This window comes from Heloderma suspectum, chromosome 2 (genome assembly GCF_057233095.1).
Source record: "Heloderma suspectum isolate Gila_16-S chromosome 2, 16-S_ref, whole genome shotgun sequence".
NCBI lineage: Eukaryota > Metazoa > Chordata > Lepidosauria > Squamata > Helodermatidae > Heloderma > Heloderma suspectum.
The window spans coordinates 5,487,306-5,505,669 of NC_139459.1; positions in this window are offsets into that span (position 1 = coordinate 5,487,306).

The following is an 18,364-nucleotide window of genomic DNA, read 5'->3' on the forward strand; positions in this document are numbered from 1 at the left end:
TTGTTAAAGATCCTTAGATCTTAATAACTTTAAAAGGAAATAGAATTTCTTAAACATTTCATGTTAAGACCATAAGAAGAGCCATGCTGGATCAGACCAAGGGTCCATCTAGTCCAGCATTCTCTTCACACAGTGGCCGACCAGCTGTCAAACAGGAACCCACAAGCAGGGCATCAGCACAACAGCACCTTCCCACCCATGTTCCTCAGCAAGCGGTGTACATAGGCTCACTGCCTCTGGTACTGGAAGTAGCACATAGCCATCAAGACTAGTAGCTGTTGATAGCCTTTCCCTCCAGGGATTTGTCCAACCCCCTTTTAAAGCCATCCAGATTGGTGGCCATCACTGCATCCTGTGGTAGCGAGTTCCATAGTTTAACTATGCGCTGTGTGAAGAAGGACTTCCTTTTATCTGTCCTGAATCTCCCACCAGTCAGCTTCATAGGATGACCCTGGATTTGAGAGAGGAAGAAAAATGTCTCCCCATCCACGTTCTCCACACCATGCATAATTTTGTATACCTCTATCATGTCTCGCCTGACCCTCCTTTTTTCCAAGCTAAACAATCCCAGCTGTTGTAACCTTCTCTCACAGGGGAGGTGCTCCAGCCCCTTGATCATTTTAGTTGCCCCTTTCTGCACTTTTTCCAGCTCTACAATATCTTTTTTGAGGTGCAGTAGAACTGGACACAGTATTCCAAGTGTGGTCACACCATAGATTTGTATAGGGGCAGTATGATATTAGCAGTTTTATTCTTAATTCCTTTTCTAATTATGCCTACCATGGAGTTTGCCTTTAATTTTTTTTTTTTTTACAGTGGCCGCATAGTGGGTTGACATCTTCATTGAGCTGTCCACCACAACCCCAAGATCTCTTTCCTGGTTGGTCACCACTAGCTTAGATCCCATCGGGCTAGTTACTTCAAGTTGGGATTTTTTGCCCCAACGTGCACTTGCTTACATCGAACTGCATTTGCCATTTTGCCAATTAAACCTGAGTACATAATTTTTTCTAGACCTTTATATATCAAGCTTTTTGATGTTTATACCTTACACACTATTTTTTGCTCATAATTTTCAGTACACTTTTGACCTGGAATTATACAGTCTTGCACCAGTTCAGTACTCAGATAAATGTTTGGCTCAAGTGATAGGGCTTTAAATCAGCATTTTCTCTTTGGATACTATCCAGGTGATCTTGACCATTATTTTTATGCCAGTTACCCAGAATTCATTATGCTTGTGAACCTGTATCTTCTTTATTGGTACCAGTTACCTAAATATTTATTTAATTCTTTGAATTGCCAGTTACCTTCTATGCAACATGCTTAATTGCTTGGGGTTTGCAGCTCTAAGGCAGGACAGTTTTTGAACATAAGAACATAAGAGCCATGCTGGATCAGACCAAGGGTCCATCTAGTCCAACACAGTCCAGCATTCTGTTCACACAGTGGCTGACGAAGAACCCACAAGCAGAACATGAGCGCAACAACACCCTCACACGTGTGTGTGTGTGTGTATGTGAAGGAATAGTAACTTTCTTCAGTAATCATTTCAGCCACATAGAAGACTTTTTGCAGCAGATCCATGACACCCTTCTGGGCTTCCCTGCCCACCCCTTTGTACTTCTCAGTGAAGACTCCTTCACACATTACATGAGTTCCTGCTGCTTCTCTATGAATCATATCTGCATTATGCCAGTACTTTGCCATCTGCACTGGCTTTCAGTCCATTTCTGAGCCCAATTCAAAGTGCTGATATTAACTTTAAAGCCCTAAATGGCTTGGAGCCGGGTTACCTGATGGAGCATCACTTCCCATATTTACCTACCCAGATCCTAAGGTTCTTGTCTGAAGCCCTTCTTCAGGTACTCTGCCAAATGAGGCAAGGCAGGTGGCTACAAGAGAGAGGGGCTTTTTGGTTGTGGCCCCCATCTGTGGGATGTTCTCCCCAGAGAAGCTCACCTGGCACCTACATTATCAGCTTTTCAGTGCCAGGTGAAGGCCTTTTCATTGCTCCAGACATTTTAGTACTTGTTTCAGTACTTGTAGATCTTTGCACTGTTTTATCCCTGTTGCTGGTTTTACATCTGTTTTTATTATGTGCTGCTGCTGGGATTGTCTTTTATCTTGCTTTTCTTCTGATTTGTTTTGTCTTGCTTTAATCTGACTTGTTTTCTTGTCTTACTGCTGCTTTGTCTTTTCATGATTTTCACTTGTGCATAGCCCAGAGAACTTACTGGAGGGTGTTCTTGGCAGGTGAAAATTACCTGGCAGGTGAAAATTGTAACAAAAATAAATGAATAAATAAGTAAATAAATACACATGGCCAACATCATGAGTGGAGGTCAATCACATGGGTCTTGACCATGGAATCTCTTCCCAGGTATGTGGGGAAGCCATGGTCAAACCTTGCATTCCTTCATGGAAGAAAAGGATATAAATGCAGTAAATAACTAACAATGACTAGTCTAGATAGGCCCAGAGTTAATAGAATGTGTACTCTGAATAATCCTCCTTGTTAAAAAGGCAGTAATCTCTACTACAAATGACGTGGAAGATCAAGGAAGACATAATGATAAATGATTCACTAATAGGACAAGAACTACCGGGCCTCGATTAAGCCTTGGTTTACGCAAGAAAACACTTTTTGTATGAATTTCAGTACTGACCCCCTCCCCCATCCCAGTCTCCCAGGATTTGTCTTGTCTGGGAACAGAGAAGGAGGATTCTGTCAGTTTTACTTTCTCCTGCACCTGATTTTTTTTTAAAATCCCATATTCTTCTGATCCCATTTATGAAGAACGTTGCAAATGTTGGTAAATTCTTATCAAAACCTGACTGAAACAAAATTCTTGCCCATCTGCACCAGCCAAATTCAACAAGTACAGCTGTTCCCAGGATGGAGAAGGCCACGTTGTACCTGCCTGCCATGTCGCTCTTAAAGATGAGGAGTTGGACAGAAAGAAGGAGTGGCCACCCTAATTCAGCACTAACATGCTTACATACACAGGGATTCGAACCCGGACTTTTAAGAGCTAAGTGCTCAAAGCCCTGGGCTTGGATGGATGAATCTGTCAGATCTGCTTCCTCCCACATTCAGATTTTTTAAATGTCTGGATGCAGCCCTGAGCCTGGATGCCCAGGTTTCAGCAGTGGCCAGGAGTGCATTTGCGCAGTGCACCAGCTGCGCCCGTTCTTTGAGATGTCTGACTTGCCACAGTACCACATGCCTCAGTTACATCCCGTTTAGATTACTGCAATGCACTCTACATGGGGCTGCCTCAGAAGAATGTTCGGAAACTTTAGCTGGTTCAAAGAGCTGCTGCCAGACTGCTGACTGGGGCTGGCTACAGGGAGCATACCACTCCCCTGCTCAAACAGCGTCACTGGCTCCCAGTCTGTTTCTGGGCACAATTCAAAGTGCTGGTCATGTCCTATAAAGCCCTGCACGGCTCGGGTCCAGGTTATCTGAAAGACCGTATTCTCCCCTATGAGCCTACTCGTGCCCTGGGATCTTCAGGGGAAACCCGTCTCGCCGTCCTGCCACCATCACAGGCACGCCTGGTGGGAATGCAGGAGAGGGCCTTCTCGGTGGCTGCCCCAAGGTTCTGGAACTCCCTTCCCAAGGAGGCAAGAGTGGCACCCTCCTTGATATGCTTTCGTAGGCATGTAAAAACTTTTTTGTTCCAGCAGGCCTTTGCGGATAACTGTGAGAGCTGGACTATAAGGAAGGCTGAGCGCCGAAGAATTGATGCTTTCGAACTGTGGTGCTGGAGAAGACCCTTACGAGTCCCCTGGACTGCAAGGAGGTCAGATCAGTCAATCCTAAAGGAAATCAACCCTGAGTGCTCATTGGAAGGACAGATACTGAAGCTGAAGCTCCAATATTCTGGCCACCTAATGCGAAGAGAAAACTCCCTGGAAAAGACCCTGATGCTGGGAAAGACTGAAGGCAAAAGGAGAAGGGGACGGCAGAGGATGAGATGGCTAGATAGCATCACGGATGCAATGAATATGAACCTGAGCACGCTCCGGGAGAGAGCGCAGGACAGGAAGGCCTGGCGTGCTATGGTCCATGGGGTCACGAAGAGTCGGACACGACTGAACGACTGAACAACAACAAGTCTGGACCTGTGAAAATGGATGGATACTATTTTTCTTGTTGCCTTTTCATGTTTTGATATTTTTACAATTTTAATATTGATGATTTAATTATATTTTTAACTTTTGTACACTTGTATTTATATTTCTATTTATAGGTTTTAATTGTACAAGTTTTAATGTTGTAAAGCCGCCTTGAGTCCCAGTACTAGGAAAAAGGCAGGATAGGATGATGACGACGACATTTTTTTTCTGTCCCGAAGAAATTTGTGAACTTTGGCAAGTTCTTATAAAAAAATCCAAACTGAACAAATGTTTCACCCATCCCTATTTGGGAATGGCAGCTCTAAGGTCTTTTACAGAATGCCCAGGAAGGGTGAAATACCCACAGACCTTATTACAGCATTCCCCAAACAGGTGCCCTCCAGATGTGGTGGACTAGCCTAGCTAGGGGATTTTGGGAATTGTTGTCCAACACCTCTGGAGGGTGCCAGGTTGGGGGAGGCTGCCTTATTGTGCCTCTGGATTTTGTGTCAGATGTATGCCCACTTGTAAGTCTTGAGGTACCCTAAAGTTTATCCAATTGATCATGGCATATGCATTCGTGGACTACAGCTCACTTCATTAGATGTCTGAGGTCTTCTCCCAAGTTACAAGTGGAAAGACAGACACACACACACACACACACACATGTTTTGCGTGGGGGCGGGGATTGTAAGCAGTGAGGTAAAAGGAAACTGAAATGCTGGAACCCTCTGGAAATTGCCTCAAGGATGACTTTGACTAATTTAAACTGCTGGTGCTTGTTGTTGTCGTTGTTTGTTGTTATCATTTCTATACCGCCCAATAGCCAAAACTCTCTGGGCGATTCACAAAATACACACATCATAATACAAGATAGTAAAAACCTAATATGAAATCTCTAACATACAAACTTTAAAACAATTTAAATTGCTAAAACATTTGCAACAATATACCAGACCTGATAGATAGAAAGAATGGGCAGAAATGCCCCATCATCATCTAATTTATATGCCGCTTTTCCACAAAAAGTGCCCGAAGCGGCTAACAGAAGAGCAGTGCAACAACAAAAAAGCATACCAATATATCATTATAATAGGACCTCATTACAATCATAAATTACTCATTTCACTGATACTGACATAATGACATTTCAGATTAATTACAAAATAGGCAAAATCAAACATCGCAACACGGTATCAATTATTACCTTTCAGTAGTGTGTAAACCAGAGCCCAATAAACTAAATCTTTCCTATGCGTTAAGGCTTTAATAAACACTGTGAACTGCAACAGCTACACCAGGAAAACAAAGTTCAGACAATGGCAGCCAGGTTTCTTAAAGCCTGCAGCAGATCTCTCCCATGGTCCGCTCTCTCAGGCTGGTGAGGTTTTCAAGGCTCCAACAGAGACAAGGGTGGTGGTGTTCAGTCTCTTCTCCTGCTCTCTGGATGTTTCTGCTGCTCCTGGAGGGCCTGTGGTGGCTGCAGATATATACCCAGCCACTCTGGAAACCAGGTGTTTTCAGTTTCCTCAAAGCAGAACTCACCATATTCCACTCTCTCAGGCTGGTGACGTTCTGAAGGCTCCAACAGAGATGGGTGTGTGTGTGTGTTCAGTCTCTTCCCCTGTGCTCTGGATGTTTCTGCTACTCCAGAAACCAACAAATGCTTCAGAAACCAACAAATGCTTCAGAAACCATATGCCATCAAATGCCTGGGAGTAGAGGACAGTGAGGGGTGAAAAGATGACAGTGTGGGCGCCAGGCAGACCTCAATTGGAGAGATCATTCCACAGTTGGGGGGTACACCACTGAGAAGGCCCTCTTCCTTGTTGTCACCTCTGAGCCTCCTTTAGAGGAGGCACTCGGAAGAAGGCCTCTGATGTTGATCATAGTGTCTGGGTAGGTTCAGGTCAGGAGAGGTGCTCTCTGAGGTGATTTTGTCATGGATCTGCCACAAAAGGTTGGTGGCACAGTCCACAATGTGGCTGAAATGATTACTGGAAAAAGTGACTATTTCCCCCACTCAAAAAAGCAAAAACTGTCTTGTCTTGGAGCTTTAAGCCCCAGGCAATTAAACATGTTGCATATAAGATAATTAAGAATCCAGAAAATTAAATAAATAATAAGGTAATTGGTACCAATAGAGAAGACACAAGCAGGATAGCAATGAATTCTGAGTAACTGGCATAAAAATAATGGTCAAGATGACCTGGATTGTATCCAAAGAGAAAATGCTGATTTAAAGCCCTGTTACTTGGACCAAAAGTTTATTTGAGTAACGAACAGGTGTGAGACTGTATAATTCCAGGTCCAAAGTGTACTGAAAGTTTTTGTTTATCCATTAATGAGCAAAAAATATTGTGCAAGGTATACACATAAAAACCTTGATATATAAATGTCTAGAAAAAATTATGTACTCAGGTTTAATTGGCAATTTTTTGGTAAAGAGTTATCTTCTCAAAGGTATGATTCAAAATTGGCCTTACCTACCCTGAATGGTCTACATGTAAATCTTTTATGTATATTCCACTAATTAAGACTGTGAGCCCTAAATTATGGGACAGTTGATAATATTAGTTATGAGGTAATTTCTACACAAACAGTATAAATATGTGTTGATTTTTCAATGCGGGAGCTTCTTCTTAGAAGCTCACCTGTCCTGTGTCCCTGTCTGCTGAATTGCCTATTCAGTATTGAATAGGGAACCTGGTACTTCAAATGCGATCTCTCCTTTTAAAGCTATCAAGATCTAAGAATCTTTAGCAAAGCTCTGGTTAACAACAGAAATGTTTTTATATGCACAATGTATTTTGATGTGATGTTATAAGCGTATTTGTAATAAAAATAAAACATGAATCAAAAGAGATTTTCCGCACTAATTCTTGTTAGTACAAAACCCAGATTGCAAGCCATGTAACAAACCTAGGTGTACATTTTGTTTAGAAGTGTGTAATCTGCTATAGGTGGTAAAGGATGAGCTAAATGCTTCTAAAGTACTGAACTATAGACAGCTCAAACAAAGTCCCTCATCCATAACAATTTAGGCAAGATAATAACATACATGACATTTAAGAACATAAGAGGAGCCATGCTCAATGCAAGTCCATGAGGATCCAAGTCAATTTCACTTTCTCCTGTGCTTGAATATTTTAAATGTTTTAAAAATAAATAAATTAGGAGCTCAGTGGAGAAGCCTCGCTTGTTCTAGGGGTGTCGGGCTGATGTGAGGCTGCTGGCGCTCTTAGCGCTCACGGCTGATGTCATCCACAGATAGTGGGAAGCTACAGCCCTCTCCGGATGCTGGAGCTTGCGTCCCTGTTCACGCGATAGGTTACACAATTTTTTTTTTTGCTATCACGGCCAAAAACAGGGACGCAAATGGCATAATGGGTGCCATTTGCGACCGTAAAGCTGGTCGATTAGCCTAAATGCAGCCGTAAACGGCTGCACTTAGTCTAATCGACCAGTTTTACGGCCGCAAATGGCGCCCACTACGCCATTTGCGTCCAGGCGACTGACTTACACAGAGATACGGCACGGCAATGGCTGCCGGCTGTATCGACTTTCTCCAGCCCTGCGGAGCTGGCGGCTGGCTCCGCAGGGTAGCCATGGACAGGGATCCGACCTGGACAGATCCCGCAGGGAGGTGGAGGTGAGTGATCCGTTCCGCCACGGACTCGGGGTGGGGGCGGATTCTTTAGAATCCAGCCTCACTGGAGTCTGTGGCGGAATTCTCCACCATCCCTAGGGTCTCAGCAACTCACCAGCTGGTGATGCTGGCAAGGAGAAGTCTGGCCGCAGCATCCTGGACGGCTTCAAAATACCGCTGATTGACTGCTGGCCAGTCAGGCCTGGCAAGTCTGCAGAGAAGCAAAGATGGAGGCTGCAGGCAAGAAGCAGGGGTGGAGATCACAGGCAGTGGGATTAAGGAGGTGGCGGCAGCAGCATGTGTGAGGGTAAGCAATAGAAGAATTAAGGAAGAGCTGTGGGGGGGGTGCGTGTGTGTGTGCATGTATGGCATAGCTCAGTGGAAGAGCCCCTGTTTTGCAGGGCAGGCCCAAGAAATTTTGCTGCCTGAGTAGGGATGGAGGAAAGTCACTTACCTTTCCGCAGATTCTGTTCATGCGGGGGGGGGAGGCATTCCGTCCCTCCCCCCGGAATCCTTGAACAGCCGGCTGTGCTCCGCAGCAGCTCCGTGGAGCAGCAGGAAAGGCCCGGCCCGGCCAGAGCCGTCCGCAGCTGGATTTCCGGCTGCGGAGGGCTCTGGGTAAAAAACAAACAAACAAAAAACCACGTACGCAAATGGCAGCGGCTACGGCCGCTGCCATTTGCGTTCCTTCTTTTTGTCCGTCTTAATCTATGTAAATATTTACGTAGAGTATGACGGCGAAAATAAAGGGGAACACAAATAGCGTCATAGCCGCCGCCATTTGCATACGCGGTTTGTTTGTTTTTTAAACCCACCCAACCATGATAGGCTACGTAAAGATTTACGTAGCCTATCACGTCATTTTTTTTTTAAAACCTAGCCCTGATAGGCTATGTATATCTTTATGTAGCCTATCACGTCTTCTTTTTTTTTTTTTTACACAAGCCTGGAAATGGCGGCGGTAGCCGGTTGGAAGATCCGCGACAGGTAAGTCTCATCCCGGGGGGGATCCGCGGGGGGGTGGGGGGTGGCAGGCCGTTCCGCCACGGAGTTCGGGGGGCCGAATGCACTGGCATTCGGCCTCACCGAGGTCCGTGGAGGAATTCTCTGACATCCCTATGCCTGAGGCGGAGAACAAGATGGCGCCCCCTCCTGTTCCATGTACAAAAGCCAACTAGATTGTTTCTTCAACACTGACAGTGGAATACCATCATCCACTGCACCAGAAGGCAGCAGGCCAACTTAGGGGGTACAGGCCAGGCCACCTGGCACTCAGCTCTCTCTTCTAACACCTTGCTGTTGCCTCCCAGCATCTGCCGCCTGACGCGACCGCCTAACTCCGCATAACGGTAGGGCTGACCCTGCTGCTTGGCATGCAGAAGGTTCCAGGTTCAATCCCTAGCATTTCCAAGTAGGGCTAGGAAAGGATCCTGCCTGAAACCCTGGGAAGCCATTGCTGCCAGTTCACGCCGACAATACTGCGCTAGGGGGACCGGTGGTCTGACTCAGTATAAGGCAGCTTCCGACGCGTGCGTGAGCAAGAGCCTTCTGTGCACACAACATGGTGCCTTTGTGCACAAATAGACATACGTGTATGTGCAAATATTCCAGGAGGAACAGGAGGAACCAGCCAAACAGCCACAGAGGAACGGCTTGTAGAATCATAGAATAGTCGGGTTGGAAGGGGCCTACAAGGCCATCGAGTCCAACCCCCTGCTCAAGGCAGGAATCCATTTGTCTTTAAATAAGAATCGGTACGTGCCCCCTCAAAAGCCAGCGTGCACTTGGGGTATCGTCAAGGTACCTTCTTGATAGCCAGCTGCAAAACTCCGCCTTTCTTTTTTGCTGGTGACCTATGAATTTAGGTCCCACCCAAAGCAGGCTCACCTTCATGGATCACTGCCCTGTTGTGGCGAAGGGGCTTGCGTAACTCAGTGAAGCCATAAGCTATGCCGTGCAGGGCCACCCAAGACGGGCAGGTCATGGCAGAGAGTTCTGACAAAACGTGGTCCACTGGAGAAGGAAATGGCAACCCACTCCAGTATTCCTGCCAAGAAAACCCCATGGAACATATCACAAGGGTAAAAGATATGACACCGGAAGATGAGCCCCTCAGGTCGGAAGGTGTCCAATATACTACTGGGGAAGAGCAGAGGGAATGTCCAAGTAGCACCAGAAAGAGTGAAGCGGCTAGGCCAAAGCCGAAAGGACACTCAGCTGTGGATGTGTCTGGTGGTGAAAAGAAAGTCCAATGCTGTAAAGAACAATATTGTTTAGGAACCTGGAATGTAAGATCAATGAATCAAGGTAAGCTGGAGGAGGTCAAACATGAGATGGCAAGACTGAACATCGACATCTTGGGAATCTCATCTCAGGTATAACTGAGACTTGGTGGGATGACTCTCATGACTGGAATACAGCAATTGAAAGATATAACTTGTTCAAAAAGAACAGGAGGAACAGAAAGGGAGGTGGGGTTGCACTGTATGTGAAAAATACATATCTCTGCACAGAAATACAGGAGGATGAGCTTGGTAGCCCCATCGAAAGCATCTGGATCAAAATAAATGGAGCAAAGAATAAAAGGAACCTGATGGTCGGAGTCTACTACCAGCCACCCAACCAAGGAGAAGACGAGGATGAAACTTTTGAAAAGCAAATAGCCACTGTTTCAAGGAAGCATGATGTAGTAGAAATGAGGGACTTCAATTTCCCCAATATTTGTTGGGAGACAAATTCTGCAAAACACGGCCCCTCCAGGAAATTCCTGACTTGTGTGGTGGATAACTTCCTCCTACAGAAAGTAGAGGAAGGAACTAGTGGATCGGCTATCCTTGACTTGATCCTAACCAACAGTGATGACTTAGTGGATAAAGTAGCAGTTACAGGAACTCTGGGGGAAAGCGACCATGTTGTACTTGAGTTCTTGGTTCTGAGGGAAGCAAAAGCCGAGTGTAGTCAAACGCGTACCCTGGATTTTAGGAAAGCTGATTTTAATAAACTCAGAACAATGATCAGTAAGGTCCCATGGCAAGAGACGCTAACGAGAAAAGGAGCCCAAGATGGGTGGGAGCTTTTAAAAAAGGAAATTCTGAAGGCACAATCACAAACAATTCCAACAAGAAGAAAAGGTGGAAGACAACAGAAGAAGCCAATGTGGCTTCACAAAAAGCTTAGGGATGACCTGAAAACAAAAAAGGGCACATATAGGAAGTGGAAGGAAGGCCAAGCAACAAAGGAGGAGTACAGGCATGTAGCCCAGAATTGCAGTGATGGCGTCAGGAAGGCTAAAGCTGAAAAAGAGCTGAGGTTAGCGAGGGATGCTAAAAACAACAAAAAGGCTTTCTTCAGCTACATGCATAGTAAAAGGCAGAGGAAAGAAATGGTTGTTCAGCTATTAAATAAGGATGGCAAAATGATAACAGATGCCAAAGAAAAGGCAGAGGTGCTCAATTCCTACTTTGGCTCAGTCTTCTCCCAAAAGAGGGTCTATGACCCCTCTGGCAAAGGCAAAGTACAGGCTGAAGGGGCAGGATTGCAGCTTGAGATGGACAGGCATATGGTCAAGGAACACCTAATGACTTGGAATGAGTTCAAATCTCCAGGGCCAGATGAACTGCATCCTAGAGTAATAAAGGAACTGGCAGAAGAACTCTCAAAACCGCTGTCTATTCTCTTTGAGAAATCATGGAGGACGGGGGAAGTGCCAGATGACTGGAGGAGGGCTAATGTTGTCCCTATGTTCAAAAAGGGTAAAAAGGAGGAACCTGGGAACTACAGACCAGTCAGTCTGACATCAATCCCTGGGAAAATTCTGGAGCAGATGATAAAGGAATCCATCTGGAAGCACCTTGAAAACAATGCCGTGATTACTCGAAGCCAACATGGATTTGTCAAAAACAAGTCCTGCCAGAAGAATCTGATCTCATTTTTTGATCAAGTAACCTCCCTTGTAGACCGTGGGAATGCTGTAGACATCATATACCTCGACTTCAGCAAAGCTTTCGACAAAGTGCCCCATGATATCCTGATGAGCAAACTAGCTCGAAGTGGGCTAGATGAAACAACGATCATGTGGATCCACAGTTGGCTACAGAATCGGACTCAAAGAGTGCTTATCAATGGGAGCTTCTCAAACTGGGGAGAGGTAACGAGTGGGGTACCGCAGGGCTCAGTCCTGGGCCCAGTGCTCTTCAACATTTGTATTAATGACTTGGAGGAGGAGGTGCAGGGAATGCTGATCAATTTGCAGATGACACAAAATTGGGCGGGATAGCTAATACTTTGGAAGACAGAAACAAAATTCAAAGTGATCTTGATAGACTGGCGCGCTGGGCAGAAAACAGAATGACATTAAATAGGGATAAATGCCAAGTTCTGCACCTAGGAAAAAGAAACCAAATGCACAGTTACAAGATGGGGGATACGTGGCTCAACAACACTACAAGCGAGAAGGATCTTGGAATTGTTGTCGATCACAAGCTGAATATGAGCCAACAATGTGATGTGGCTGCAAAAAAGGCAAATGCTCTTTTGGGCTGCATTAATAGAAGCATAGCTTCCAAATCCCAAGAAGTACTAGTTCCCCTTTACTCAGCACTGGTTAGGCCTCATCTGGAGTACTGTGTCCAGTTCTGGGCACCACACTTTAAGAAGGATGCAGACAAACTGGAGAGGGTTCAGAGGAGGGCAATGAAGATGATCAGGGGACTGGAAACAAAGCCCTATGAAGAGAGACTGAAAGAACTGGGCATGTTTAGCCTTGAGAAGAGAAGACTGAGGGGAGATAGGATAGCACTCTTCAAGTACTTGAAAGGTTGTCACAGAGAAGAAGGCCAGGATCTCTTCTCGATCATCCCAGAGTGCAGGAGACGGAATAATGGGCTCAAGTGACAGGAAGCCAGATTCTGGCTGAACATCAGGAAAAACTTCCTGACTGTTAGAGCAATACAACAATGGAACAAGTTACCTAGGGAGGCAGTGGGCTCTCCCACACTGGAGGCATTCAAGATGAGGCTGGACAGCCATCTGTCAGGGATGCTCTGCCTTGGATTCCTGCATTGAGCGGGGGGTTGGACTCGATGGCCTTGTAGGCCCCTTCCAGCCCTAATATTCTATGATTCTATGATTCTATGAATCAGTGAACTAAAATGGACAAGCATGGGTGAATTTAATTCAGGTGACCATCATATCTACTACTGTGGGCAAGAATCCCTTAGAAGAAATGGAGTAACACTCATAGTCAACAAAAGGGTGGGAAAAGCAGTACTGGGGTACAATCTTAAAAATGATAGAATGATCTCAGTACGAATCCAAGGCAAACCATTCAACATCACAGTAATTCAAGTCTCTGCCCCAACCACTGAGGCTGAAGAAGCTGAGGTTGATCGGTTCTATGAAGACCTACAACACCTTCTAGAACTAACACCAAAAAAAGATGTCCTCTTCATCATAGGGGATTGGAATGCTAAAGTAGGAAGTCAAGAAATCACCAGGATAACAGGCAAGCATGGCCTTGGTGTACAAAATGAAGCAGGACAAAGGCTAATCGAGTTTTGCCAAGAGAACACGCTGATCATAGCAAACACTCTTTTCCAACAGCACAAGAGGCGACTCTACACATGGACATCACCAGATGGTCAATATCGAAATCAGATTGATTATGTACTTTGCAGCCAAAGATGGAGAAGTAACAGTCAGTCGTACAGTCAGTAAAAACAAGACCTGGAGCTGACTGTGGCTCAGATCATGAGCTTCTTGTTGCAAAATTTCGGCTTAAATTGAAGAACGTAGGGAAAACCACTAAACCATTCAGGTATGACCTAAATCATATCCCGTATGAATATACAGTGGAGGTGAGGAATAGATTAAAGGTATTAGACCTGACAGACAGAGTGCCTGAGGAACTATGGACGGAGGTCCGTAACATTGTTCAGGGGGCAGCAACTCAATCCATCCCAAAGAAAAAGAAATGCAAGAAAGCAAAGTGGTTGTCTGATGAGGCTTTACAAGTAGCTGAGGAAAGAAGGGAAGTGAAAAGCAAGGGAGAAAGGGGAAGATATATCCAACTGAATGCAGAGTTCCAGAGAATAGCAAGGAGAGACAAGAAGGCCTTCTTAAATGAACAATGCAAAGAAATCGAGGAAAACAACAGAATGGGAAAGACTAGAGATCTCTTCAAGAAAATCTGAGATCTCAAGGGAACGTTTTGTGCAAAGATGGGCATGATAAAGGACAAAGAAGGCAGGGACCTAACAGAAGCAGATGAGATTAAGAAGAGGTGGAAAGAATACACAGAAGAACTATACAGGAAAGATCTCAATGTCCCTGATAGCCATGATAGTGCAGTCACTGAACTTGAGCCAGACATCCTAGACGAGAGAGTGAAGTCAAGTGGGCCTTAGGAAGCATTAGTAACAACAAAGCTAGCAGAGATGACAGTATTCCAGCTGAGCTATTTAAAATCCTAAAAGATGATGCTGTTAAAGTGCTGCACTCAATATGCCAACAAATTTGGAACACTCAACAATGGCCACAAGACTGGAAAAGGTCAGTTTACATTCCAATTCCAAAGAAGGGCAACGCCAAAGAGTGTTCAAAGTACCGTACAATTGCGCTCATTTCACATGCCAGCAAGGTTATGCTCAAAATCCTACAAGCTAGGCTTCAGCAGCATGCGAACGGAGAACTACCAGAAGTACAAGCTGGGTTTCAAAGAGGCAGAGGAACTAGAGATCAAATCGCCAACTTTCGCTGGATCATGGAGAAAGCAAGAGAATTCCAGAAAAATGTCTATTTCTGCTTCATTGACTACGCTAAAGCCTTTGATTGTGTGGATCACAACAAACTGTGGCAAATTCTGAAAGAGATGGGGGTACCAGACCACCTTACCTGTCTCCTGAGAAACCTGTACGAGGATCAAGAAGCAACAGTAAAAACCAGACATGGAACAACCGAGTGGTTCAAAATTGGGAAAGGAGTACGACAAGGCTGCATATTGTCACCCTGCTTATTTAACTTATATGCAGAGTACATCATGAGAAACGCCGGGTTGGATGACTCACAGGTTGGAATTAAGATTGCTGGGAGAATTATCAACAACCTCAGATACACAGATGATACCACCCTAATGGCAGAAAGTGAAGAGGATCTAAAGAGCCTCTTTTTGAGGGTGAAAGAGGAAAGTGCAAAAGCTGGTTTGAAACTCAACATTAAAAAAACTAAGATCATGGCATCTGGCCCCATCACTTCCTGGCATATGGAAGGGGAAGAAATGGAAGTAGTGACAGATTTTATTTTCTTGGGCTCCAAGATCACCGCAGATGGTGACTGTAGCCATGAAATTAAAAGACGCTTGCTCCTTGGGAGGAAAGCTATGGCCAACCTAGACAGCATAGTAAGAAGCAGAGACATCACCTTGCCGACAAAGGTCCATCTAATCAAAGCTATGGTTTTCCCAGTAGTAATGTATGGCTGTGAGAGCTGGACTATAAGGAAGGCTGAGCGCCGAAGAACTGATGCTTTTGAACTGTGGTGCTGGAGAAGACTCTTATGAGTCCCCTGGACTGCAAGGAGGGCAAATCAGTCAATTCTAAAGGAAATCAACCCTGAGTGCTCATTGGAAGGACAGATCCTGAAGCTGAAGCTCAAATATTTTGGCCACCTAATGTGAAGAGAAAACTCCCTGGAAAAGACCCTGATGCTGGGAAAGACTGAGGGCAAAAGGAGAAGGGGACAGCAGAGGATGAGATGGCTAGATAGCATCACCGATGCAATGAATATGGACTTGAGCACGCCCCGGGAGAGAGCGCAGGACAGGAAGGCCTGGCGTGCTATGGTCCATGGGGTCACGAAGAGTCAGACACGACTGAACACCTGAACAACAACAACAACAAGGCAGGCTAGTAGCCACCAGCTCTCAAAGGCACCTCCAGAGAGAAAGCCATCTTGCCTAGCCTAGCCAAGGATAGGGCTTGCAACAGCATTTTATCTGGAATTCAGCTGCAGCAGCGGGGCACTTTACTCTTCACGGTTATTCATAGCTCACTCTGGTGCTGCTGGAAATGGGTGCTGGGACAGGCAGAACTGGGATCTGGCCCTGGGCATTGAAATGAACAAGTCATGGCTTTGAAAAACATCCCTTGGCTTGAAATAACTTGTTCAGCCGTTTCTTAAAATTTGTTTTTGAGTTTTAATCCAACTCATCCAAGAGGCTTTCAATGTTTTCTTGATTTATCTGGACCAAGGTGCCTCTCCCAGTGGTGGGAAAGTATTTCCCTTTATTCCTAGGTGCGTGGGAGGGGCAGTGTGAGCAAAGAAGGCCGCACTTTCCCATTATTAGACATGGTGACATGATCTCTGTGGGGTTTTGTTTCCGTCTCAGGTTCTTTGCAAGACAGGACCAACTTGCTCCAAGTTGATTCAGAAAAGTTACAGGCTGCATTTGATATTCATTCTGACATGGTACCTGTAAAAAGTGACATATCCAAGAAACTGGAAACTCTGTCAGGGTAGGGTCAGTGGGTTCCTTCACTTTGCAGGTTTCAGCATAACTATGCAGGTGTGGCTGCAAACCCAAAGGCTCTTTGCAATTGAGTTCTTAGGGACTCTCCATGCCACTGGGGTGAGAGCTGCCAGATACTTGGACACAGAACTCTAGGGCGAACTATACACCACAGTGCAGCAATGTGGAATGAGCAGGGTGGCCTCATGCGTCTCACCAAAAAAGAGGAAATGTATCACCCCAAAACAGGACAAAAGTGGGCATGGATTTGCAACAAAATTGCATATGCTGATCTCTCTCTCTCTCTCTCTCTCTCTCTCTTTCTGTCTCTCTCTCTCTCTCAATGCAAATTTGGAAATAATAGCTATAATTTACGTAGAAATACAATACATCTCACCACGGAGGAGCAGACGATCAGTGCAGCTCCAGGTTTTTCAGGGCCCTTGGGCGGGACACCCTCCATGGGCCCCCTCCCTTAGGGAGTCTCCCTTCCCACCACCATTGACACCCACTGTTCTTGCTCCTCGTCCTCTTTCTCACCGTTGCTACCGCTTCCTTGCTTGACAGGCAGCGAGCAAACAGATCTGCTGCTCCTCCTTCTCCCCAGCACCGTGGTCTCAGCCAGAGCATGAGGCAGGTGAAAAGGAAGGGTGCCAGGCTGAAGAGGAGGAGCAACTTTTCAATGGGCCCTCAGCAGGTGCCCAATTATACCTACCTTTGACACCAGTCCTGAAGACTGTGACCAGGTGACCCATGAGCTTCACACCTTGGACAGCTCCTTTAGAGTTCTGACCGGTTCTGACTTTAGAGTTCTGACCGCCCCACTGACATCGGAGCCACCAGCCTCCACTGGTCAGTTCCTTGGTTCACCAAGCCCAGGACTGCTTGCACTGACTGGCAGTGGCTCTCCAGGGTTACAGACTGGAGTCTTTCCCAGCTGGGGATTTGCAAGAGGTGGATTAGAAGCAGCTGTGGAGAGGATGTTTCACAGGAAAAGCACCTGGTAGCCACACTTTCTTCTCTGCTGCAAATTTCCTCTTCCTGAAGGACTTTTCTAAGGAACAAGAGATGAGAACTAATGCTAGACCTAGAGGCATGCCCTTTGACCCCTGTACTCTTGCTTCCTGGTTGGGAATACAGGAGTCATCATTCTGTCACTATTGCTGAGCATGGCATTCCCATGGTGTGATATATTTGCATGCTGAAAAGCACATCCATACCAGGATTGAATGTTTCATCTCTCAAGAGATGATTGGATGATTGGCTGGGTCAGCCTTCACCAACCTGGTGTATGGACATAAGAACATAAGCAGAGCCCTGCTGGATCAGAACAAGGGCCCATCTAGCCCAGCATTCTGTTCACACAGTGGCCAACCAGCTGTCCATGGGAGGCCCACAAGCAGGGTATGAGTGCAACATCACCCTCCCGCCCGTGTTCCCCAGCAACCGGTGTAGATAGGCTTACTGTCTCTGATACCATCAGGACTAGTAGCCATCGAAAGCCTTGTCTTCCATAAATTTGTTGAATACCCTTTTCAAGCCATCCAAATTGGTGGCTATCACTACATCTTGTGAAAGTGAATTCTATAGTTTAACTGTGCACTGTGTGAAGAAGTCCTTTTTTTCCTGACCTAAAGTTCCCACAAATCAGCTTGGGATGACCCCACTGGTGTATTACGACAGAGGGAGAAAAATGTCTCCCTATCCACTTCCTCCACACCATCATAATTTTGTACACTTCTATTATGTATCCCCTTACTTGCCTTTTTTCTCGGCTAAACAATCCCACCTGTTGTAACCTTCCCTGGTACGGGAGTTGTTTTGGACTTCAGCTCCCATCAGCCCCTCCCAGCATGGCTAATGGTCAGAAATGCTGGGAATTGTAGTCTAGAGCTGGATCTACACTTACCGCCTCATCTCGCTTCCAATTCGGTCTCACCGCCCGCCTTTCACACTACGCAGTACCCGCCTCGTATTGGACCCAGAGTTTCCGGGGTCTGCACCCCCGCTTTCAACACCCTGTTATCCTGGGATTTCCCCCTAATGTGCTCTGATTTTCTGCCTTTGCCACCATATATGGTCATTGT